The sequence below is a fragment of the Polypterus senegalus genome, chromosome 5 (assembly GCF_016835505.1).
Source record: "Polypterus senegalus isolate Bchr_013 chromosome 5, ASM1683550v1, whole genome shotgun sequence".
Taxonomy (NCBI): domain Eukaryota; kingdom Metazoa; phylum Chordata; class Cladistia; order Polypteriformes; family Polypteridae; genus Polypterus; species Polypterus senegalus.
In genome coordinates, this window is record NC_053158.1 from 133029734 (window position 1) to 133055190 (window position 25457).

The following is a 25457-nucleotide window of genomic DNA, read 5'->3' on the forward strand; positions in this document are numbered from 1 at the left end:
AAAACAAGTGAGTTGGAGTTGTATGTAGCAGAGCATAATTATGATATTATAGCAATAACAGAAAGCTCACTAAATAAAAAAGAACAGTATAACATGGAGGGATACACATTTTAGGAAGGATAGACAGAACACAAAAGGACATGAGGTTGCTCTTTATGTCAAACAGAATTTAAATACAAGTCCTCTTCACTTCGACGATGAGACCCATCTTAGTGAGGACATCTGAATTCATCTAGAAAGCATTAGGGAAAGAGGTCTTATTTTAGGAATGTGTTATAGTGTAAACAGTATAATGTAAACAGTGTGGTGATTATTTCATATGAACGAAAACAAAGTTTTAGGGACCATCCCCGTATATTGTTGTGCAGACAATAATAAAAAAAAATTCAAAGTCTTGATAAGTAAAATGAACATTTTACTCAGAAAAAATGGCCGCTTTATAACAGAATGGATCATAGGACAGGAAATGGTTGGCAGGAAGCGACGTTGCAGCAGGAACCGGAACCAACATCATCATGATGCACCGGAAGTGAGGTGATTTGCGGGAGCCTGAAGTGACATCATCAAGGTTGGCCAGAAGTGACGTCATCGCAGCCATTTTGGAAACCGAAAGTTGCAGGAATTATTTTTCTTCAGGCTTTCTGTTAATGAAAAGAAGTTCAGGTAAGTACCACGTGATGACCCTCTATCTCGCGATATTTCACTCTGACTGCCTCCTAATCGCACATGTGTGACAACAGTTATAATGTAACAGTTATAATGTAAACAGTTATAGTGTAATGTTATAATGTAACAGTTATAATGTAAACAGTAATTTCAATGCACATCTTTTTAGTAATATTAAAAAGGCAAGTTTACTAGGGGATGTTATACTCACGGGGGACATTAACCACCCAAATATTAAATTGGATAACATTCCAAATAGTGGAGCTCAAGAGCAAGAGCTTTTAGAAGAAATCATTGATTGCTTTTAACACAGTATGTTATGGAAACCAATGTGTGGGGAAGCCTGTCTATGTTTAGTACTTTGAGGTTTAGCGCTGATTGAACCACCAGGGTCAAGTGACCATAATATAATACAGTTCTCAGTGTTTTGGAAGAGCGCGGATACAAAGACTAAAACTGTTATGTTTAACATTGGTAGGGTAACTTTTGAGTAAGTGTGGCAAAGTCTAAGGAAGATGGACTGGAGTAAGCTTTTAAGTGTGTAGATAGTTAAGGAGCAGTGGAACAGGTTTAAAAATATTTTACATGTAATGCAGGACAAATACATACCTAAATTTGGAATTAGTAGGAAACAAAAAAAACAAACTCTGTAGTGGGTTGATAAAGAATTGAAAAAGAGGCTATCAACTGCCAGTGTTCAGAAGCCATTAAGAAGGCTAACAGGATGTTAGGTTATATAGCACAATGTGAGTAGTACAAGCCCAAGCAGGTTATGCTTGAGCTTTATAATACACTAGTGAGGCCCCATTTGGAGTACTGTTTACAGTTTTGGTCTCCAGACTACTAAAAGGACATAGCAGCACTAGAAAAAGTCCAGAGAAATTTGACTGGGCTGATTTCAGGGCTACAAGGGATGAATTATAAAGAACAATTAAAAAAACTGAGCCTTGTCAATTTAAGCAAAAGAAAATTAAGAGGAGATATAACTGAAGTGTTTAAAATTATGTTAAAATAAGTTCACCAAGAACACAGGGACACACTTGGAAACTTATTAAGGGTAAATTTCATACAAATATTAAGAAGTTTTTCTTTACGCAGAAAACAACAGGCACTTGGAATAAGCTACCAAGTTGTGTGGTATACAGTAGGACTTTAGTGACTTTCAAGACTAGACTTGATATTATTTTAGAAGAATTAAGTGGATACGACTGACAAGCTATTGGACTGAATGCCCTGTTCACGTCTAGATTGTTCAAATATTCTAATGTTCCAATGTACTGTTTTCCTTTTCAAATATAATAAAAAAAGTCAGTAATATCCATGCAGTGTACTTACTTTTCACCTGAGTGTAGGTCCCTAAAGCAGCCGATATAATACTTTACATATGTCTAACTTAACACAGGCAGACAAGACAAACAAGCATATAACACAGAAGAGGCTGGCTGTTTGCTGATATTTATAGTTCTGCTTTATCTTGGCACAGATAAACAGATTTTCAATACCAGGGGCCTCATGCATAACGCCGTGCGTAGTATTCACACTAAATCATGGTGTAAGGACAAAAGAGGAAACGTTCATACACACAAAAAAATCCAGATGCATAAATCTGTGCGTATGCCAGCTTCCACGCTCTTTCACTACATAAATCCCAGTCAGCATGAAAAGTAACACACATGCACGCGCCTGCTTCCCCACCCCAATTCCTCCCAGAATTACACCTTTTTAAATATGCAAATCAATATAAATAGCCCTTAAGCTCAGCGTTCTGTGTAAAGACAATGGCAAAAGCATGGGGGGAAATACAAGAATTTCAGTGAATACGAAGTGGAGGCAAGGAAAAACATATTATTTGTTGGTTTAAACAGTGGTATAAACAACAAAAGGAAGTTGATCAACTGACATAGAGTGTTGGAGAAACTTGAAAGCTCAAGTTGACAAAGTCACAAAGTGTCCAAAATAAAAACAAAGTTATCAGATATCAAAGTCACCGTGAAAAGGCAAGTTGTAGCCCACCGTCTGAGTGTCATATGAAAGCTTATTAGCATACAGAGAAAAGAAAAAAAATAGGGACACAGTAGGGAAAAAGCTCGAAATGTCAACTTTAATCTTGAAATTTCCACTTTAATCACATAATTTATTTTGTCATTAAAGTAGAACATCATAAACTTCGTCTTAAAATCATTTAATTTACTAGCTTCTCAAATACCATTGTAACTAAAGTAGCATGTTAAATGCTTTGTTTTGTATGTGTTTTTCTATGTGCTCTATGTGTGTGAATCACTATGTGCTTCTTAAACAGGCTTTCTCTTCCTCTGACTAGATACACAATCCATTACATTCATGATATTACAGCTCTCTGAATAATTAAAATACTGAGATGTATACTTGATATCATTTCAGTATTCATATCATATCAATTAAAGCATGTATTAAACATGGGAACACAGCGGCACAGTGATAGTGACGAACTGGCGCCCTGTCCAGAGATTGTTCTTACCTCCTACCTAAGATGCAATCATTTATTGCAGCAGTACTGTCTCTTTCAAACGTACTAACCCCAATTCCTAACCTTCCTTTTCTTTCTCCAAGTACCCAATTGCCACACAATCAGCTCAGTAACAGACGTTAAGCCATCTGTAAGCTTAGAACTTCAATTCTTCAAAACTTTAAGGAACATTGAAATATCTTCGTAGTACATGTTTAATTAGTCTATCCTTCCAGTGTCGCACCAGCCCCAGCAAGAATACAGTGCGAGGCAGGAACAATCTGTGAACAGAGCACCAACCAGCTCCTTGCTAGCGCTGCAACATCGTATCCTCACATGTTCATTTATTAACAATATAGATTATTTAAATGATGTTAACAATGTATCTGTATAATGTAATAAACATATTTTGCTGCATTTCATCTTAAAAATGATATCGTCATCATATGTAAATACGCGGTTTATAAAGTGCCTCAGGTTGTGCAATATTATAACTGTATTGTGAGGTAATTGTACTTACTGTATAAGTACAAACAGTTCTACAAGGAGCACTTGATGGACTGATTGAGTGCATTTATAGTTCTTGGGATGAAACTGTTTCTGAACCGCAAGGAAAGGCCCTGAAGCATTTGCTGCATGAAAACAGTTCAATAGACAGCATGGCTGAGGCAGCGTGTGCTTGATGTTGTATACCAATAATTCTCTTTCTGATCAGCTGCTGCTGTGATTCCCCACTCAGATACCGTGATATAAATACTCCGAGTGGTGCAGTGAGAGTAATATGGAAAAAGATGATCCACTGTGGCAACCCCTAAAGGGAGCAACTGAAAGAAGAAGGTGCAGTGAGAGTAACAACACTAAAACAGCTATTGTATTTAGAATAGTTTGACCATTCTGTGGACCATTATATTGTTACAGGTTAATAACAATCACATGCATTAAACTAATAAATAATATGCAGTTAATTTCAGTGTATTTATAAAGCCACGTCAGAGATGTGGATCTAAAAAACAAAGGGAAACCTCACTGGAACAAAAGGACTGCTCTGATGCTGGGAGACGGCAGTTTGCAAAACCGAGCGAAGAACTTGTGCACACCAGGGTTTGAGCTACCGTGAAAATGTGTGTGGAATTATACATCGTGATTTGAGCGTGGTAACGGGCTTACACAACATTTTTGTGCGTATGTACCATTTTTATATGAGGCCCCAGGTCTTTATGGATGATGTGTGATGCTGTGCGGAGATGTTGTTTTGTTGTTGTTCCTGGTACAAGTGAAAGATTCTTCATGCATTGGAGTGCACACTTTCTCTTTGCTGCATGATCCTTGTCAGAGCTGTGCTGCTGCTTCTTCAGCTTGACTTCTGCTGTCTTTTGCAACTTCACAGGGATAAGGTATGTCTCATGTTGTCCAAGAGTTTAGATGCTGAAATTCCCTTCTTGAAGTCTTGGCTTTTCAGCTTTGTCAGTCTATTGGCACACAGCTTTGGCTTGACACACTGAGTATCAGCTTCTGGTCCACAAAAATCAGAACTTATTGAATTTGGCTTTCCAGAGTATAGTGGCTTATAGTTTTTAGTTTGAGAGAAGGTTCTGAAAGTAATTTTGGAAAGTTCCCCTTCCCAAAGAGAATCCCTGAACCTTCCTCTACGTGCCATTCTCTTGTCTCTATTTCTTCTTCTCATTTTGAGAAATAGGATGCATGTGGTTTTAAAGGAAGGCTAAAACTTCTCCTGATTGGATTAAAGTCACTTCCAGTTACAAAATCAGTGTCTTTTAATAGGTGGGTTCTTCTGTCCATCTTAATTGTCATCCCTTCAATCATATGTCTTTGTCCTTACTTGAGTCCATTTTGCGCCTTCTGGCTCAAGACCACTATAGAGGGGCCTCTGGGGAGATGTCAGTGCAACTCTGATTTATTCCTTTTTTATCAGATGATGTCCAAGCAGATTCTGGTACAGCTGGAGTTCAGTCACTTAGTCTGGAATGCAAATGGGGGTTTTGTGCAGCTGGATGCCTGCATCATTGTTAAACCTGCTTTCTGAACAGGCCTGATGTACACTAAAGCCTAGCTGAATGGCCAATATGCACTTTATCCTACTGTGCTTTAGGTCCTTTTTCAGGCTTCAACTTGAGATAAGAAAGATTCTCGACCATCACGTTTTAGCCTTTATTTTTTGACATTTCTTCTCCTGGTTATATCCATTACTGTAAAAATCTGCCCTTTTCTTTAGCAGACATAACAAGAAGGGGTCATCTGGCAGGAGGAAGAAATGCCAGAGTGTGAAGAAGGACAAGCAATGGACGAGTGTTCTGGGTAAATGGACAAATCACCACACGTAACAGAAAGAAATGCATACAGTCAGTAGGCCCTGTCGGACATTGGATCACTGTTATTTGTACCCTTGAGTAAGACTTTTATGTCCACTGGTGTGTTAACCTTGCCATAATAAATTTCTTTTGGTGTTTTTTACACTTTTGACTAACTGAGTCTTTATTTGAGTAAGGGGTCAGTTAGTAAGCACCCTTACAGTCCACAAGATAGTGTCACAAACATAATGCTGTTCGTGAGCTGCAAATACAAAGTTGGTCAAAATTTTATAGCCAAAGGTATCATGGTCTGCGGTGGGCTGGAGTCCTGCCTGGGGTTTGTTTCCTGCCTTGCGCCCTGTGTTGGCTGGGATTGGTAGACCTCCGTTACCCTGTAGTTAGGATATAGCGGGTTGGACAATGGATGAATGGAGGTATCATGGTTGTGGACCAAAAAGTGTTTTTCCATTTTATGGGACATCCAACATCATATGTGTGTCCCACTATTTTGATGCCAATAAAACTTTATATACATGGACTCTGTTTGAATGTTGGGGACAACATCTTCTAAAATTTATATATCAGTGGATTGGAGAGTGTTTTGATATTAATTAACACCAGGGAATGAGAATGTTACTTGTGATTGCCTTTATGTGTTCTACTGTATATGAAACAGACAATTGCAAGGAGCACATTGTTATATTTTGTGTATTCCAGTGCAAAACCGCCACTCATGTCAATGAAAAAAAACAATTTGCTTGCTCTTGCTATTACAGTTTGAGTATGTCAGTAAGGGAGTGAAATAATGATGGATGACACACAGAAGACAATGTAACAAGAAGACCAAGTTCATTAGGACACTACAAATATGAAGAAGAGAGTTTGAAAAATCTCTGCTATACATTTGGAGGAATAAATATTCTGTGTCCTGGTTCATAGAAAAAATGGACACAGCATTATATACAGTATACAGTATACCACGTGTCATTCAGTCAGAGGGGCAATAAACTGGGAACGGGGATGATGTATGGGAGAGAAATCAAAGAAATCTGAAGCTGATAACCACAAAAGATTAAAGAAATTTACTGTCACAGTGGAAACAGAATCCAGTAACAAGTAAAAAGTAATACTTTAAACTTTATACAGTAGCTTTTTCTACACTAGAAAAAATTGTGGAAAAAAGTAAAGGAATCTAATTCAAAATGATGGCAACAAGATGACATTACATATAACACTACTGCCAAACATGAGGAAGCGATAAGGTGCTGTTGTTATAAATAATATTTCCACAACGATAGACAAATAAAATTAATTAGCGTTGCTGCCTCACAGTTAGTTAGGAGACTCGGGTTCACTTCCCATTGGCGATTCTAAATTGTCCCTACTGTGTGTGCCAAACTACCTATCTTGGTATCATCTGCAAACTTAACCAGCTTGTTACTTATATTCCTATCCAAATCATTTATATACATTGAACATAGCAGTGGCACTACTAATGACCCTTGTGGAACACCACAGTTCTGATAGGGTTCCTCATACCATAATTCTCTGCTTCTTTTGTCTAAACCAGGTTTGCACCCATCTACAAACTACACCCTGTGGCACGTGGCTGGCGTCCATGCCCAGCCAGGACACCCCTGCACACTATATTCAGGGGGAGCAGCCCTGGACACTGCAATACCACCCCCTGGACGCTAGATGGCGGAGCAGTGACTTGGTTTCCCACATGGGTCCCTGGGAACTGGAGTTGGTTGCAGCCCTGCCAGGGGGTGCTGTGTTTGGGACACCTGAGCCCATGTGGGCAGCATATGCATCACACCTGGAAGTGCAGCTGGAACTCAGTGATCAAGCACCTGGAGCACTATAAAAGGAGCCAGCGACCACCACTCAGCGGCCAGAGTTGGGTGGAGGAGGACAAGGTTGCTTGGGAGGAGTGGTGGTGCCAAGGAGAAGAAGAGTGCTTGCTGTACTGGTGTGCTTAAATTGGGACTGTGTATTGCTTGTGGGACATGGGGAAGACGTGTGCCCACAGGGGAAGAAAATAAAATAGATTTTGTTTATTTTACACGTGCCTCCTGTGTCCAATCTTATACATCATCCACTCTTACAACCCTCAGCTCCCACTTCTTTTACTTTGATTCCCACCCTCTCACGTGGCACCTTATCAAATGTTTTCTGAAAGTCAATATAAATAATATCATATGGTCATCTTTGATCATATTCTTTTGTTGCTTCCTCATAGAATCCCAGAATGTTGGTAAAACATGGCTTCCCACTTCTGTGCAAAATTCTTAAAAAGAATAGCGTGGCTCAGACTTAACAGGTGCAGGCGTGTAGGAGAAAAGCTGTTGGACCGCAAAGTGCTTATTGGCGCAATTGGTTGATTGCTTGTTCACATGCATGAGTGTAGTCAGCGCATTAGTGCTCTTTGGTTTGTTAGGGAAGCACCTACACCCTCAGGGTTTTAAAAAAGTCTGAGGAGGATGGAAAAGGAGTGAATGGAAACAATTATAACAAGAAAGAAAATCAAGGGATGAATATTGAGAAAGAGAGAGAAATGAGAAAAGCAGAAAAGGACAGATGGGCCAGTCTAAGAGAGAGAGAGGCAGAGCGGTCAGGATGGCCCATGGAGGACTTTTTCAATCAAAAAGTTAATGATATTAGAAATAACATAGTATATTTCCCCAACACTGCAGAACCTCCTAAGCCCCAGTACTCCGTTATAAACAAATTAAATGCTTTCAACAGGATAGATTTACCTGAATTACATAGTATAATCTCTCAACTGAAACCCTCCACCTGCGTCCTTGATCCAATACCAACAAGGTTTTTCAAAGAAGTATCAGGCGTGCTAATTGACAATATTCTTGACATAGTTAATTCGTCATTAGATATGGGGGTCTTTCCAGACTGTCTTAAGACTGCTGTAGTTAAACCCCTGCTCAAGAAAAATAATCTTGACCCCTCTGCTTTTGAAAATTTTAGACCCATCTCTAACCTGCCTTCTTAAGTAAAATTCTAGAGAAGGCAGCCATTATGCAGTTAAATGACCACCTCAATAAATATGCCATTCTTGATAAATTTCAGTCAGGTTTTAGAACAAATCACAGCACAGAAACTGCACTCGTTAAAGTAGTAAATGATTTGCGGTTTAATGCAGACAGAGGCCATTTATCTGTTCTCATCCTCCTAGATCTGAGTGCCGCATTTGACACCATTGATCCCAATATTCTTAGAAATCGCCTTAGTCAATGGGTGGGCCTCTCTGGCAGTGTCTTAAATTGGTTTGAATCCTACCTGGCAGGGAGAAAATTCTTTGTGAGTTGTGGTAATCACATCTCAAAGACACATGATATCCGATATGGTGTTCCACAAGGCTCTATCCTGGGTCCGCTGCTCTTCTCAATCTACATGCTTCCGTTAGGTCAGATTATCTCAGGTTACAACGTGAGTTACCACAGCTATGCTGATGACACACAGCTGTACTTATCTATAGCACCTGATGACTCCGACTCTTTCGATACACTAACACAATGTCTTACTGGTATTTCTGAATGGATGAATAGTAATTTTCTCAAACTAAATAAAGAGAAAACTGAAATTTTAGTAATTGGCAATAATGGATTCAATGAGGTTATCAGAAATAAACTTGATGCATTAGGATTAAAAGTTAAGACGGAAGTAAAAAACTTAGGGGTAACTGTTGACTGTAATCTGAATTTTAAATCAAATATTCATCAGACCACTAGGACAGCATTTTTTCACTTAAGAAACATAGCAAAAGTTAGACCTCTTATATCACTGAAAGATGCTGAGAAATTAGTTCACGCATTTGTTTTCAGTCGACTAGATTACTGTAACGCACTCCTCTCAGGACTACCCAAAAAAGACATCAATCACTTGCAACGAGTGCAGAATGCAGCTGCTAGAATCCTAACTAGGAAAAGAAAATCCGAACACATTTCTCCAGTTTTGATGTCACTACACTGGTTGCCTGTGTCATTCAGGATTGACTTTAAAATACTGCTTATAGTTTATAAAGCCTTAAATAATCTCATCCCATCTTATATATCGGAATGTCTGACACCTTATATTCCAAATCGTAACCTTAGATCCTCAAATGAGTGTCTCCTTTGAATTCCAAAAGCTAAACTTAAAAGAAGTGGTGAGGCGGCCTTCTGTTGTTATGCACCTAAAATCTGGAATAGCCTGCCAATAGGAATTCACCAGGCTGATACAGTGGAGCAATTTAAAAAACTGCTGAAAACACATTACTTTAACATGGCCTTCTGCTAACTTCACTTTAACTTAATCCTGATACTCTGTATGTTCAATTCATCACAATAACTATTCACAGTGGCTCCAAAATCCATACTGACCCCTACTCTCTCTTCTGTTTCTTTTTCCGGTTTCTTTGTGGTGGCGGCCTGTGCCAACACCACCTACTCAAAGCATCATGATGCACCAACATTGATGGACTGAAAGCCAGAAGTCTACGTGACTATCATCATCAAGTCCTTCCATGAGAACCCTAAATACAAAGAGGACTGTTTAATTTATGTTAGGTAGATTGCCCAGAGGAGACTGGGCGGTCTCGTGGTCTGGAACCCCTACAGATTTTATTTTTTTTCTCCAGCTTTTGGAGTTTTTTTTTTCTGTCTACCCTGGCCATCGGACCTTACTTATTCTATGTTAATTAATGTTGACTTATTTTTATTTTTTACTGTGCCTTCTATTTTTTTAATTCTCCATTTTGTAAAGCACTTTGAGCTACATTTTTTTTGTATGTAAATGTGCTATATAAATAAATGTTGTTGTTGTTGTTGTAGATGCATACCAGGAGGAGTTTCTGCCATTCTGAGATGTGCAACTAGATTGATAAGGGCTCCTGCTGGACTGACAGGAGATAGCAGAAAGAGGGAGCAGGTCTTAGATTGTCCCAGTGGTCACTTGGGTGGTTGGGACAACAGTCAGGTTATGGACGGTGTTCACTGGTCTCTCAGCCCTGCTAAGCAGACCTTAGGGTGAGCAGGGGAGATATGAAGAAAAGAGTGGAACACTGGAAACTGAGAACAAAGGGAGACAATTCTGACGTTGTTCTTATTTTGGTTTTTATCCATTTATTGAATTTTCCCATTTATTAATTTTAGCTTCTTCATTTTCATTATGGGAACTATTGCTTTTATGAACTGTTATTTATTGAAGAATGGATTGCGGCACACTTACCTTATTTTTGGACACTGCTTGACCGTTTTATTAAAACACACTTTTAGCACCATTAATTATTGTTGTGTTCTCACTTTCCCTAGTCCATTCTTGGTAATGGGCACCTGGACATTTCATGTTGATGAATGAGGTTGTCAGCTATTCTGACTCAGAGAGTGAGACAATAAGTGTCTCAGCAGACTACCATGAGGATAAAGAGAATTGGGAAGGGTCAGTAACAGCTGGTATTGAACTGACTCACTTTTGTTTAAGAAAACAACTGACAAATGTTATTGCCTAGGTTGTATGGGTAATGACTTAGCAACGCAAGTGCCAAAGGACATATTAGTATCAATGCTAACACTTTACTTATGTTTTGACTCAACAAAACTAATATTCTGACCCTCCCAGCTAAAATTTACCAGGGTCTTGCCAAACGTGTGCACAATAAGAGAAATTTGTTTCTTTTTTCCTCTATTTCAAAACAAGCTGTTATCACTTACCATATGTTTGAACTCATCATGTTAGGGTTTAAGTCATCTCCCAGTTATTGTTCACTGCTTTGCCTGTGATTTCATCACTAGCAACCATTTGTGTTTGCCTGTATGTTATTGGGGTGCTTTTTTCGTGTGCGTGTGTTTGTGTTAGGGGTGCACGGTTAAGGTGATATAAAATACAAAGACACTTTGTTTCTTAAAGAAAAAGACTTGTTGGCACAAGAAGAAAAGCCTTTTGAGCAATTCCCTATTTGGATTTAAACTGTTTTTTAAGAACTTTGATATTTCTATTTCTATCCTTTGGTTTTTGATCATTCTATTGAATTTAATGTTTCTGGCCTGCTGTGTGTGTGTGTGTGTGTGCCCTGTGGTGCCCTGCCCGGGGTTTGTTTCCTGCCTTGTGCCCTGTGTTGGTTGGGATTGGCTCCAGCAGACCCCCCATGACCCTCTAGTTAGGATATAGCGGATTGGATAATGGATGGATGGATGGATCGCCTGCTTTCATGTTGTTTTGTACTCTCCCCTTTATGTAATCTTTCTGAAATAAATGATCTGCATTGCACAATCTCATCTTGGAAGATTGCTGTGCTGCCAAATTAAAAAGAGAGCGATTTTGATAAAAATAAGCGGTAGACAGAAAAGAAACAAAATCTGGAATGAGATGATATCAAAACCAAAAAAATAAGTAAAAACCTATCGGTCAAGCTCAATATGTTAACTAGAGACATTGTCTAATAAATCTAGCAAAGCTCTAAATCCAATAACCCTTCAAATCACTAGAAAAATGAGTTTGCTTATTCAGAAACTTGGACAATGTGTATAGTACAGCACCATTTTAAATACTGGTGACCCACTCACACTGTCAAACGTGATTTGCAGTAGCGACCAGTTAGTAACTGGGTGTTATAATTTGAACTTGTTTTAAGTTTTTATACATTTTTCTTTGTTCATTGAATCAGGGTTGTCGTCTGTTTATACTGTGTTTCTGCCAGGGTGGAAGGCTGTGGTTAAATATCTCTTTTGTTCATTTTTTATGTTAAAGAAATTAAATAAATTATCAACAATGTTTATGTCTAGGTGTCTTTTTCTGTGTACCAAGTGTTTTGTGTGTGGTCCCTCAAGAGATAGGGCCAGCTGCCCATCACTGTCACCTATAGAGGCTGTGGAAAACCCTCAGTCCTTTGCGGTTCATTGACTATGCTGATGTTGGTGTGTTCTCTGGTGATTATTGCCTCTTTTTCGATTATTGATTTGCAGATGTTGACCATTCTTGGGATTTTGTGTACAGTGGAACCTCGGTTCACGACCATAATTTGTTCCAAAATTCTGGTCATAACCCAATTTGGTCGTTACCCGAAGTATTTTCCCCCATAGGATTGTATGTAAATACAATTAATCCATTCCAGACCATACGAACTGTATGTAAATATATTTTCTTTAAAGATTTTTAAGCAAAAAATAGTTAATTATACCATAGAATGCATAGTGTAATAGTAAACTAATGTAAAACTAATGTAAAAACATTGAATAACATTGAGGCAAACACCCAGGCTCCCTGCTCAGCTGCACGCGAGCCTGCGCTCTCTCTCTCTCCTGCACCAGTTTTATTTATTTAGTTATTTATTAAAACTGGTCTTTTTGAAAGGAGCTGTGGACCAGCTATACCACAAGAGGAAGCTGGGTTGAGAGGAGGTTACAGTTTTGAGGGAGAGTCCCTCTGCGTGATGCACCGAGAACAATGTACAGTACAGGGAGAGACTGAACACATGCGGAAATCATCGGCGCACACAAAACGAAAGGCAAACTGGCTTGTTCATATACCGAGTGTGTGGTCGTGAACAGATGCAAGTGTTTGGTGAACTTTTTGGTCGTAATCCGATTTGTATGTGCTCTGAGACGTTCGTTAACCGAGGTTCCACTCGGCTTAAGACTTGTTTGCCTTGGATTGGCTTTACCTATTCAGGCATTCAGTGCTGTGTTTTTGTGCTCTAAGAGTTTCACTGTCTTCAGAGCATTTTTTATGTTAATAAATATTTTTATTTATAAACATTCTATGTCCTGTTGGTATTTTGAGTCCGTTTCGGGACTTATTGTCCTGAAGAACCCCAAGCTCATGTCAGTTTAGGGGTTTTTGTTAACTGCAGTAGAATCCAATTCTGTTGTTAGCGTTCACTTTGGTTGTGCTATCATATAACAAATACTTTTTCACGATATTCCCACAGCAACATTTTGATTTCATGGGGGCAGCTATTTTGAGGTATTTTGCCTACTTTTGCTAATTCACTGCCATGTTTGGATGACTAGAAGTGCTCAATGTGTGACGTCATTAAGATGGTATTAAAGGTAGAATCCAATTTGTTCCAAGATAGTGGATTAAATTTTTAATTAAAAGGTTTTAAGGGTTACAAATTTCAACTTTAATAAACCTAGAAATTTATAAGAATTGTAAAAGCACAATATACTGAAGCATTTAATTAAAGAGAAAAATGAAATTTTACTAGGTCTTGTCCATATATACAGTAAAACTCAATATCATGAATCTCAATATCATGATTTTAAAAAAATGTCTCCAAAATGTAGCATTTAATTCAAAACAATAAAAGTTATGATCCTGATACCAAAGGGATATCTTATTTAATTTCAAAGCATAATAAGGAAGTCAAATCTGTCACATTGCTTTACATATTCAAATTTTAAAAATATAAACTAAATCATCTAAGAACACTGCCTGTCAGCTCAAAATAATTTTCAGGCCTGGTGGTGCCAAATGTTGCAGTCAAGGCTAACAGAATCTCCCCCCTCATAAAGTAATAGAATATTATTGACAACTTGACACTTTTGGCAGTCCCCCAAATGAAAAATGAAATAACGTTACAACACAATGAATTATTTAATCATTATATTCAGGAAACATTATAATGCAAGGAAAACACATGGAAAAGTTCAAGAGAAATAGCAAGCCATATGTTTTCATATATTTTTGGGCTAAAGACTTTATTTTAAAAGAGAAGAGATATAGTCTAAAAGTAAACAACTCATAACAGATACCAAGCTCAACAGAAAATATGGTGTGAGATATCATCAGGTCAAAGGTATCAAATTCAGTGTTGCACATATGCCCTGGTTGTCCAAGTTTGCGGATAATTATATAATAATAAGGAAAAAAACTCTAGCATTCCTTGAGTTGTTTTTCTTTATATTTTGGCACTAAGGTCTCCTCTATTTTTGACTACAGTTTTGTATTTCATTTTGGCATAGCTTACTTATAAAAGTTACAGCCTTCTGAACCTTCTCACTTTGTTTATTTCACTCAAATTTGGTTTAACATCTTTGGCTTGTTTAACAGATTTATTTGACTTCCCAGTATCGACCTTGGCATCCTTCTCACTTTGACTCCATCTTCTGATTTAAATATGAAATATTACTGCTGTCACCTTGTGAAGTCAATACATCCAGAAGATGTCTTATTGTTCACTGCAAGTCTCTTCCTCCATGCAAACACATGTAAGCTCAAGAAAAGCCACGGCTGTCTCTATCTATCTATCTATCTATCTATCTATCTATCTATCTATCTATCTATCTATCTATCTATCTATCTATCTATAATAAACTCATTGTGAATGAGTTGTTCAAAAGAGATAGAGAAATGCTTAACTAGAGTGCAAGAAAAAATCTCAGAAGTGGGTTTTGATTTAGAGACTAACTTGAAAGTCATGACTATCCTGAAGGATGTCACATCTAGAGGACTAAAATCCTTTCCCAAATGGAACAAATGGAGCTGGATAATTCCAAATCTATTCTTTTCTGCTCACATTCTTCTTGGAGGAATATTCTTGGGTTCCATTGATGTCACATTTACAGTATATGGTTTGTGCTTCTGTAACTATGAGACAAACTCTGAAATGGTGGTCTAGTTTGCATACAATTCAGCAGCTGATGACGATGACAAGAAATTAACGAGTGTCATGCACAATATTTTATTACAACAACAACAACATTTATTTATATAGCACATTTTCATACAAACAGTAGCCCAAAGTGCTTTACATAATAAAGAATAGAAAAATAAAAGACACAGTAAGAAAATAAAATAAGTCAACATTAATTAACATAGAATAATAGTAAGTTCCAATGGCCAGGGTGGACAGAAAAAACAAAAAAAACTCCAGACGGCTGGATAAAAAAAAAAGAGGACAGTGTACTGGGCTAATTAGACTTGTTCAGATTGGGGTGACCTTGTAATCGTCAGTAGAGCGCTTTAAGAACATACCGTCAAGACAGTGGTAAGCTTTATGGACATTTAAATGACATTACTAGAGATCCACTGTCTTAATGATACAAGGTAGGTACTCTGACATATTCACAGTGTAACTTATCATATATAAAGTGTATGTTTGCCAATGACTGTTTTTATTGTATGTATATTGCATTTTGTTTGCCTGAATCTGTGTTGTCTTTTCACCTTTTCATGGAGAAGTAATTATGACTATGCAAGAACTTTGTATCAAGATGACCATCACAGTGGCTTTCTGATAACAGAAAGTCTAATGTAAATAACCCTCCTAAGTGCAGGGAGTTAGCTGGTGTTTTGTATCTTCAAGGTCAATTTGTGACAAGGTGACAAGACATTTTTTAATTCATCTATATATATAATTCACCAAGGGCATGCAAGACAGTGAGCGCAAGCAAGACAGAGCCCTGCCCACCAACTCTAACCCTCCTACCATGTTATGGGGTACGCACGACAGAGCCATGCACGCCAACTGTAACTGTCCTCCTGAGTCCAGTGTCGCTCTTGAGGCACGCAACAACTCACCAAACACAGCCTCAGTCACTTTCATCTGTGCAAAAGTCCACATGCACCTCTGAGCCACGTTGACTTTACACCGCACACAAGACAGAGAGCCACGCCCACCAACTCACAGAGCCCCACCCACCAACCCTAAGACCATGGGATACGCAGGCATTTAGTGTATAAATGGATATAAATAATTGCATGTAAACAATTCGCCAAAATCTGTTGTATATAAACGATACTGTTTAAAACGTTATTGTTTTTTCATCAGAAAACCCGGTTTCCACGTCTACCTGTATTAGTTTCAATGACACTTTTACCACTCGCAATAGGGCAGATGCGCTGACTTATCGTGTCGACTGGGCAACACAATGAATGCGGCGTCTATCTATACATGTCTATGTTTTCTGTAGCCTGCTACAGGAAGGTACTCTCTCAACCATTGGCATTGGTTTCGCTCCTTGCTATTTTCGTTATACTGCGACGGTGGTTTCCTAAGCCTTTGTTATACTGAATTCCTTTCTCACTGTTTTCACTGTTTCACCGCCGTATGCTATGGCGGGCTTCGGCTAGTTTAGATTATTAAACATAAACAAGTACTCTCCTTATTACAGAGGTTTGGGAAACTGGATGAAGGTGAACTTACTGGCAAAGAACAAGAAAGGGAGCTGGAGGTCCCACTGTCACGTGTCTGCTTACTCAGGTTAATGGTGTTTGTAGTGAGACAAACCTTTCTCCTATTATTAGTAGCTAGATGGTGTATGTCCATTACACGCCTACAAAAATAGTGAAAGAAGCCGACATGGGGTAATATCATTATCACACACTTGGGAAAAGATGCTTTAATTTAAACTGTCTTTGGTTTCTTCAAATGTGTAATTAATATTATTGTTACTGCAATTATTATTAATTTTTGCTGTTAGACCATATATATGAAGAGCAGGAAATTTTACATTTTGGTTCAGTATTATAACAGCATGTTGATTGTAGAAATGTGAGACAATGATAAGAACTGGTAAGGATTGTTCCCAGAAAATGTACACATTCAGAGGAAAGAGCAGCAGATCTCGTGACAGGCTGTCACAGCATCTACCTTGTCATATTCACCATCTAGAGCAATGTGACACTTTTCACGCATTGCAAGCAAACATCTCAGACCAAAGGCTGATGGCTCACTGAAGCAGAATTCCATACATTCCATGCCACTGATATTTCCTGTTCTCTGTTTGCTATTGCGGGTAGCACAGTGGCGCAGTGGGTAGCGCTGCTGCCAAGCAGTTAGGGGACTCGGGTTCACTTCCCGGGTCCTACCTGTTTGAAGTTTGCATGTTCTCCCCGTGTCTGCGTGGGTTTCCTCTGGGTGCTCCAGTTTCCGCCCACAGTCCAAAGACATGCAGTTTAAGTGCATTGGAGATCCTGAATTGTCCCTGGTGTGTGTGCGGTGGGCTGGCGACCTGGGCTGCGGTTTGTTTCCTGCCTTGCGCCCTGTGTTGGCTGGGATTGGCTCTAGCAGACCCCCGTGACCCTGTAGTTAGGAAATAGCGGGTTGGATAATGGATGAATGGTTGTTTGCCAATGCCAACCTTATTTGGTTAGACCATAAATGAAAATGATCCAGATAGACTGGCGTGAACTTAGACTGGAACATATTCTGCAACAAGTATTGCTTTTCTCTTCTGGTTGTTGACCACTAAATTTGTATCTGGAGACAACACTGAAAAATACACACGCTGGACCACAGTCTTAAAAATATATACTGTCAGAACAGCATCTCGGGATGGAGTGCCATCACTTATAACAGCTGGTTATATCTGTTGCTTTTTAGGAATTGTTTGTCCTTGCAATAATAGTTTCAGGATATCCCGGCACACATTATCCCATAATGGCAGATTTCTAATGAAATTTCCAGATTATAATCACTGCCACATGTAACATTGTCTAACAGTAGGAGGTGCTATCGCTCCCTTGAACCCTCAGGTACCACGCCAAACACCAGGTAAAAGTCCAATTATTATTGTTTTTATTATAATAACGTGCACCAAGCACTCTCCACTCCACTATATTCATAAACGCAATCAAATCAATAATCAATACACAATTCTCCTCTCCCAGACGCGTTGCCACCCTTTTACCCAGCTCAGCTCACTCGTCTGGAGTTTCTCATAGTCTTTTATAGCCCATGACCCAGAAGTATTCCTGAACCCCTGTCCACGTGACTTCTTAGCACTTCCGGGTCGGATAAAACTCTCCTTCTTCATTCCGGAAGCACGTCATTTCCTCTGTCTCTGTGACTAAGATGTACTTACGGGTTATAGTGCACATGCAAGTCCTTGAGCCTTGAGTGTCCTCTGGTGGGCCCCATGGTATCCATCAGGGTTGGGAATAGAAACTCCATTGTCCAGGATTCCCTGCTGGTCTTTGGGGCACTTCCATGCTACAGGGAGGGCTCCATCTGGCGGCCTCGGGGTACTGACCGGGATGAACAGCCGGCCATCTCCCACAATTATTAGTAACTAAAAAATAGTATTGCCCCTCAGGCTTTGAGTCTTTTCTTACTCAAATGGATTATTTGATGTCAGTTTCATTGCAAATTAGACCAGTGCTCTTTTCGCCTTATAGTGTATGAAGTAAGGAGTAATGCAGCAGTAATTAGAGTTGCTCTACAGTTCTGGGTTCAAAAACTTGCCTGGTCACAAGTTGTCTATGTCTATGAGTTTTTCTCTGGCACATACTGTACTCTCCTCCCATGTCTCACAGACATGAAGGTTAGATTGATCATCAACTAAGGGATAGGTTCTTAAAGAATGCTGTGCAGAGCTCTCCGGAATCTGGGGTCAGCTTTTTAGTTGTTCCCTTAAAGAGTACCAAAGCTTTGGAAGAGCTCAATATTTATCATCCAATGGGACTTACATCTTGGAAAAACATCTGGGGCAGCTGGTTCTTGCTTGCCTTACTTTATAGTTTGGCTCCTTTTGGATTTGTTGCAGTTTGCATACAGACAGAACTGTTCAGTAGAGAAGGTGGTCATGACCGTTCCTCATATCTGTTATGCACATTTGGAGAAACGATACTCTTTTGTGAAAATAATGTTTACTGACTTTACTTGAATCTTTAAATGCTTGAAGCCTGATATTCTTTTTAGTAAATTACAGAAGTTACAGATGGACACCTATCTCACACTATGAATTATGGACTTTGTCCTTAACAGGGAGAAGTTTGTTAAGGATGATACTTATATGAGGGGGAGTCAAGCTAAAGATAGAAAATGGGATTTATTAGAACATGGAACGAACCTTAACAAAACTGATAATGTCAAATGATTTTACACTGAGAGAAAATAAAAAGCTAAAACTACTGTTATCAATTCAGGTGCTTAGTAGCAGAAGATAACTAAAGCTTAATTATTAATTTGAATATTGTAATGAGTGAGGCAACAGAGCAGACAAATAAACACATATGTAGAACACTGCAGCTACTTGGCCCCATGAGTTTGAGAAGTATTTCTGTCTATTAAGATAGTTTCCTGTCATTTTAACTATTGCATCACTATATGGAATAACAACAACAAATAGAGTTAAGAAAAGCATTGTGGTCTGTATATACAACATGTTAAAACGCTGCAGCTATATTCTGGCATGACACTTTTGTGTTTCCAATTAGACGGTCATGTTAACCTACTTTAGCTATTCATTTAGGTGTGCAATCAGAATGTTAATGCTATGTGTCTTTGTCCACGGTTTTGCTGGAATGGTGTTATTAGGTACATTTACTAATTCAGGTGCACAGAAATTTGCATCTTCTGTGGCTCTTCTTTATCAAACTTCTTAATGGGAGTCATTTTCACCTCCTTTTGATGGCATGTAACACACCATTTACTTGAAATACATATTTTGCAATTCATAATCTCATGAATGTATCTGCCAGTTCTTTAACCTTGCATTGTCTCTGGCACTATCGTCACATCTGTGAGCAACAGTGAGCTGACACAGCACCTCGGACAATGTATTGTTTACTTTTACTACTAGTCCAATAGATGTATTTGAATACAAGAATATTATACGATTTTACAGAATGGTTTTTCCCATGCAATGGATTTTGTTTATTTTTAACAAATCCAATGTCAGGTCAGGTTGGGGAGCATGCACTGGTACAGTGTGTCACCACACCCACCACACAACAAAACATCTCAGGATCCTGGTTGGCAACCCCTTCAGGCAGTGGTCCAGTCCCACTGACCTGGAAATAACCATTTATCTGCTGGAGCCAGGTATTATGTATCATCCTGAGGGAATCGTGCCACATGGCGGTAGTTCCGTAACTGATGCTCTCTCATAATGTAGGTAATGTGCCTCACACATTTATATGTTTAATTGGGATTTTTTTGAGGAGATTTTGTTGGCAGTAGATAGTTTGTCAGAATCAGAAGTTTAATCTCTGTCAGACTAAGTTAACAAGCACACCACTGCTCTTTACAGTTCAAAATGATTGCCTCTATTGTGTGAACTACCTTCACGACACATTGGATTTGTTTAGAAGGGTAGTACTCACTGAATTACTAAATTGTTCCCATCAACTTTTAAGTCAAATTCACTAGTGGTTGTCTTTATATGTATGTATTACTTGCCTGGCTCTGTAAGACTTGATACTGACAGGTTAGGCTCTGACATTTTGATCCTGTATTAGAATAAGTGAGTTGTTAAGTCAGCTAGAAATAGCTTATTTCAGACATGTGTTGCCATTATTTGGGTCACCATCTAGTGGTCCCATTAGTGAACACGGCAGATGGTCATCCTAAAGGAATTTAAAAAAAGAGGAAAAAATGACCAGAAAATGAAGCACCAATTCAGCAAAAAAAGGAGTAGCCAAAACTGAGCACAAGCTACAAAACAAAACTCAAAGATGAAAAAACAAGTGTTAAATTAACTGTGCAGGCTTTCCCTAAATTACTTAGAGGAAAACCAAGAAAATATTTCAATTGGTTTTATCCAGAATTTTAGATATTAGTGATGCTGTCACAGCTCCTTAAATAGTCACAGGATTGATGACATCTCAAATAGCGTTGCCCTCAATCACATCACCAGCAATGGCATTGTTGCCAAAAAACAAAATGGGCAATGTGAGAAATGGAAAAACTAAATGGCCCCATGATTAAGTCAACAACAAAAGAATAAAATATAACAATATTACAAATAGCTGAAACAATATCCTAATTAACCCTTGAGTCAAAAACATTGATTCATAACATTCCAAAGGCTCAGAACTGGGCACCAGACTATGCAGATAAACACAATAAAACCCAAATGTTGTACTTCATTGGTCTTCCTGCCTGAAATTCTGTTTTTTGGTATAATTTATGTTGTAATCTTGTTTTTTGACCTTCTAATTCAGCATTTCCCAACCTGTGGTGGGACATGGCAAAATTGCAGGTGGGCTGCAGCCAACCCCAAACAAAACCCCAATCCCCCCACTGCTCTGACAATCACCCTAGATTCAAAGCAGGAGCATTGCAGGTGGATCGCAGCCAAACCCCATTCACCAATCCAATGATCACACTTGATTTATAGCAGCAGTATCGCAGGTGGATCATGACCACTCCGAGCCCTGGTCTGACAATTGCTCCCGATTCACTAAAAAGGAAAAGCATTGACGATTGCGCTTGATTCATCTTTGGAGATTTACCAAGAAGGACCACTCCCCACTCAGATCATCATGCTAAATTCATGAATGCCACTAGGCATATGAAAAACTGATCTGTAACACCACAAATGGTGGAAATTGCTGCTCTAGTTCTCAATTTTAGACTATTTGTACACTTGTACTTTTTTTTTTTTTTTACTGTTATTCTAATAATGATGACAGGATTCTGTTTTTGCTTTCTTTTTTACACATTTTGTAAATTTCCCTTTTTTCATTATTTGTGCCTATAAGCGTGAGCCAAAGAGCCCTATATATCCCACTTCACTACCTTGGCTCCTTTCCAAGGCATTAGCTGGCTATCCCTTGCATTTGTTGTTTTGTTCCCTTTTGTGAACTTTCAAGCTATTTCTTTTCTTTCTGTGTGTTAGTGTTGTTGTCTTTAAATCATTTTTATTGTTTCTTTGCATTACTAATTGCATTGTCAGTTCAGTAATTTAGATTTAGGTTGTTTTGTTTTTTTTAATACAGTTTTCTTTTTTGTATATGGTTTCTGTTGGGTTATTTTTTCTATACAAATAATTAATAGTTTTAAACTTTGGGCCGGGGTTTATTGCCATTCACTTTTTCCTTTTTTGAGCCTTTTGAATTAAGACGCTTAGGCCTTTTTTTAGTTTTAAGATTTATGGCCCCTTTATCACTGATTTTGTGCCATACTGATAACAGATGATTCAATTTTGTGATCCTGAAATTTGGGTCGTCACGGCCATTTTGTGACTTTGCAAGGCTGCAGCCATTTTGTTTACTATTGCTATTCCTGTAGCTACATGATTGTGCCTTGATTGTTACTACCAGATGTGGCAGTCAAACATCTCAGAAATGGCTGCCTTCCTAGATTTGCTTCTCTGTCAGTGAAAGGGCCAGCAGTCAAATGGATTTTTAAGGTAACATCACTTAATTTAAGTATTCTTATGCATTCTTCTTTATCTCAGTGCTGGAGAGTGATGAAATGTTGCATGTTGGTTGGACATGCATATAAGAATGCCACTGTACTCTATTAACATGATAATACTACTACAATTGCTACATGACGTATTCTGTCATTATTGTCTTATTTATAAAAGATGGCAACACCAAGTGCTTGATATCCCTGTATTGGATCTCATTTTCAAATCTCCCCACCTTTCTTCTTCTTCTTAGTGTAAAAGGAAACCTACGATTCTTGCAAGAAGACTTTAGTATTAAGGCCTTTTCTTTGCAGCATATGGTGACTTCAATTTGTGGTGATTTTTTCTTTTCTTTTTGAGCACTTTTAACTCTCAGCTTTTTTTTTTACCCTTGTCTGTTTTCAAAATCTGTTACACCAAGCTGTCTCTGAAACCATAACACCAAGATCTTCACTGACCCTAAACCTCATAAGACACCTCACAGATGAATTTTAATATGCCATCCACTTATGTTCAATAGCAGAGCAGTATGTAGCTTGCTAGCTGCAGAGCACAGAATATAAAATAGCACAAGCACAAAACAAAACTCCAAAAACAACGTCTCCTCTGAGTGTTATAAGTACACAGATTTTGTGCCTAAATATAACACTAGCCTGCTTCTATCAATTCAACCCAAAAAGTCTCATCTCCTAAAGGAATTTCAGTCTGCAGAATAAAAATCTGTCTTGGTCAAAGGATAGTAGTTTGTCCTGCTCTCAGGCAGCTAACTGCGCGACTGCTTATCTGTACAAACTAGGTTTTGATTATGAACTTCCTCATGCCAGCTGTGACCCTCCGAGCCACACAATATCACACTGTGAATGTGGTGTCTGTTTTCAAAGACCACACCTAATACTCAGTGTTCTGGTGAGTCAGTGAAATGCATCGCTTGTCAGGACGGGTTGAAAGACCGGAGTCTTCAGATTCTCAAGCTCTGTCATCTGTGTTAAATGCTTATGATGTTTGAAGGAAAGTGTTAGAATTTTAGGGAACAACCACACCTTTTCTACAACACTTTGTGTGCAACTTTGGACCTCTGAGAGAAGTGTGAACAATTCAGGAAAGGATATTATGATCTAGAAAAAATGCAAGCATGATCCTTTCTCAAAATAAGGTCTGCCATACAACTTGCATTTCCTCCTGTATTCTTTTGAAGTTAGTTGTAATTGATTGATTTTGCAGACATTGTTATGGCCTAGCATTTGTGGATGGCTGAAGACCTTTCAAAACAGAAAAGTCAATGGATATATGAGGCTGATTGGAGACTCGACAATTTTACTCCTGGCATCTGGCCTGTTTTAAATGTCCATATTCACTCAAAGTCTTCTGGCTTTGTCAGGAGACACATGCATTGCCATTTATAGTTCTATCTCATTTTTATCCACACCCAGGATGTTAAACAGCACCACATATCATAAATAAGACCTTTATTAACAAGGCTTTAAAACAATCTATTTCCATATTTCCATCTGTCTCTCTTTGGTCATGGAAAACAGGATTCCAAGTACTTGTCTGCCATGGGAGTTGTTATGATTGTGGCTTTTGGTCTTCTGTAATTCAGCTTCATTCATTTTTGGATTGATTGCACTCATTTTCCGCATTCTGATTATGACGTCAGCGTGATACCATATTGTATGGGTGTTTATTGTGGGCAAAAACATTTTGTGCTTGTTTCATATGGCTGCAGCCATGTTGTTTGTAGGTTCAGTCATGACAGATGTCATCACATCTCATTTATTTTAAATGTCAGCATAGTCTCTAGCATTAATGTTTAAAGTTTTGATTCTTAAACGTTGTGTTGGTGTTAGTTAGGGATAATTAGGAACATTAATGTAAGAACCTTCTTGTACTTTATTGTAAGCCTTCAACCGTGGTTTGTGTTTCTGACTTGGATGACCATTTCCATCAGTTTCTGTTAACATTTAGATTGTTCTTAGATTATTGTATCTGCTTTCTCTTTCTTGCAACTCTCACCTCCTAGTCATTTGCTATTTTCTCTTTGGATACATTTCCAAAACAGGTGGATAACCCACTTGCTCACCATCAACTCTTTCTCCAACTCAGCCACACTGGCTCAATTATTAACTGATCTATTACTGTATATCTTGGATTGTGATTATTATACTCCGAACTACAATAATCCTATTCATTCTTCTCAAAGGGTGGCCTTTCATTCAGGGTTTTCCTGGAGGTATTTGAACAGGTTGAGTCTGCGTTCTAATTATTTGATAGAAAATGGCTGGCAGGCTGGATTTTTACTTCTAGACAAGGTGCTTAAGTTTTCAGTGTTAAATAACCCAGCCAAGTAGTAGTAGTAGTAGTAGTAGAAGTAATTGTTGTATGATTGTCACATGTAAAGAGGACAGTGAAATTCTTATTTGCATCACAAACCAACATTTAACACATCACCATTCTCTGGTGTCATGATAAACAAGAATATATTTAAAAATACCATTTTATTTAATAGAAAGAACAAATCAGCTTACCTGATGTATTTCTTTTCCATGTGTAAAGCAGGAGCTATTAAATAAGTTAATAAAGACAATACATTGTTCTTTGTTGCAAGTTTCCATTTGGATTTGATATGACGTAATTTTCACAGACCCACAAAAGTCTCTTGCTGGTGGTTCTTCAAATAGATGGGAATCAACTTTAGTGATCATACAAGATCTTGATTTAAAGCATGTTGAAATTCATCCCACTGCTGAAACATTATGGTGTAAGAAACATTTAAAGCCCACCCATCAATTAATTATAACATGTACATAATCTCCCTTTTCATATCCAAAGCTCACTCACCGGGTCATAGGCTGCATTCCTCTCTTTCCTGCAAAATTTTTGTCCTGACCTGGAATGTTGAGGAAGCACCCAGTAATCCCA

General features: G+C 38.4%; 1 long non-coding RNA gene across 1 annotated transcript; it reads right to left on the bottom strand.

Moving 5' to 3' along the window:
• Positions 1-394: 394 nt before the first annotated feature.
• On the bottom strand, positions 395-25457 carry LOC120529512. Its single transcript, XR_005633766.1, has 2 exons — positions 25377-25457; positions 395-641 (listed from the first exon to the last, which is right to left on the bottom strand). It is a non-coding gene; the product is annotated as an uncharacterized LOC120529512 (long non-coding RNA).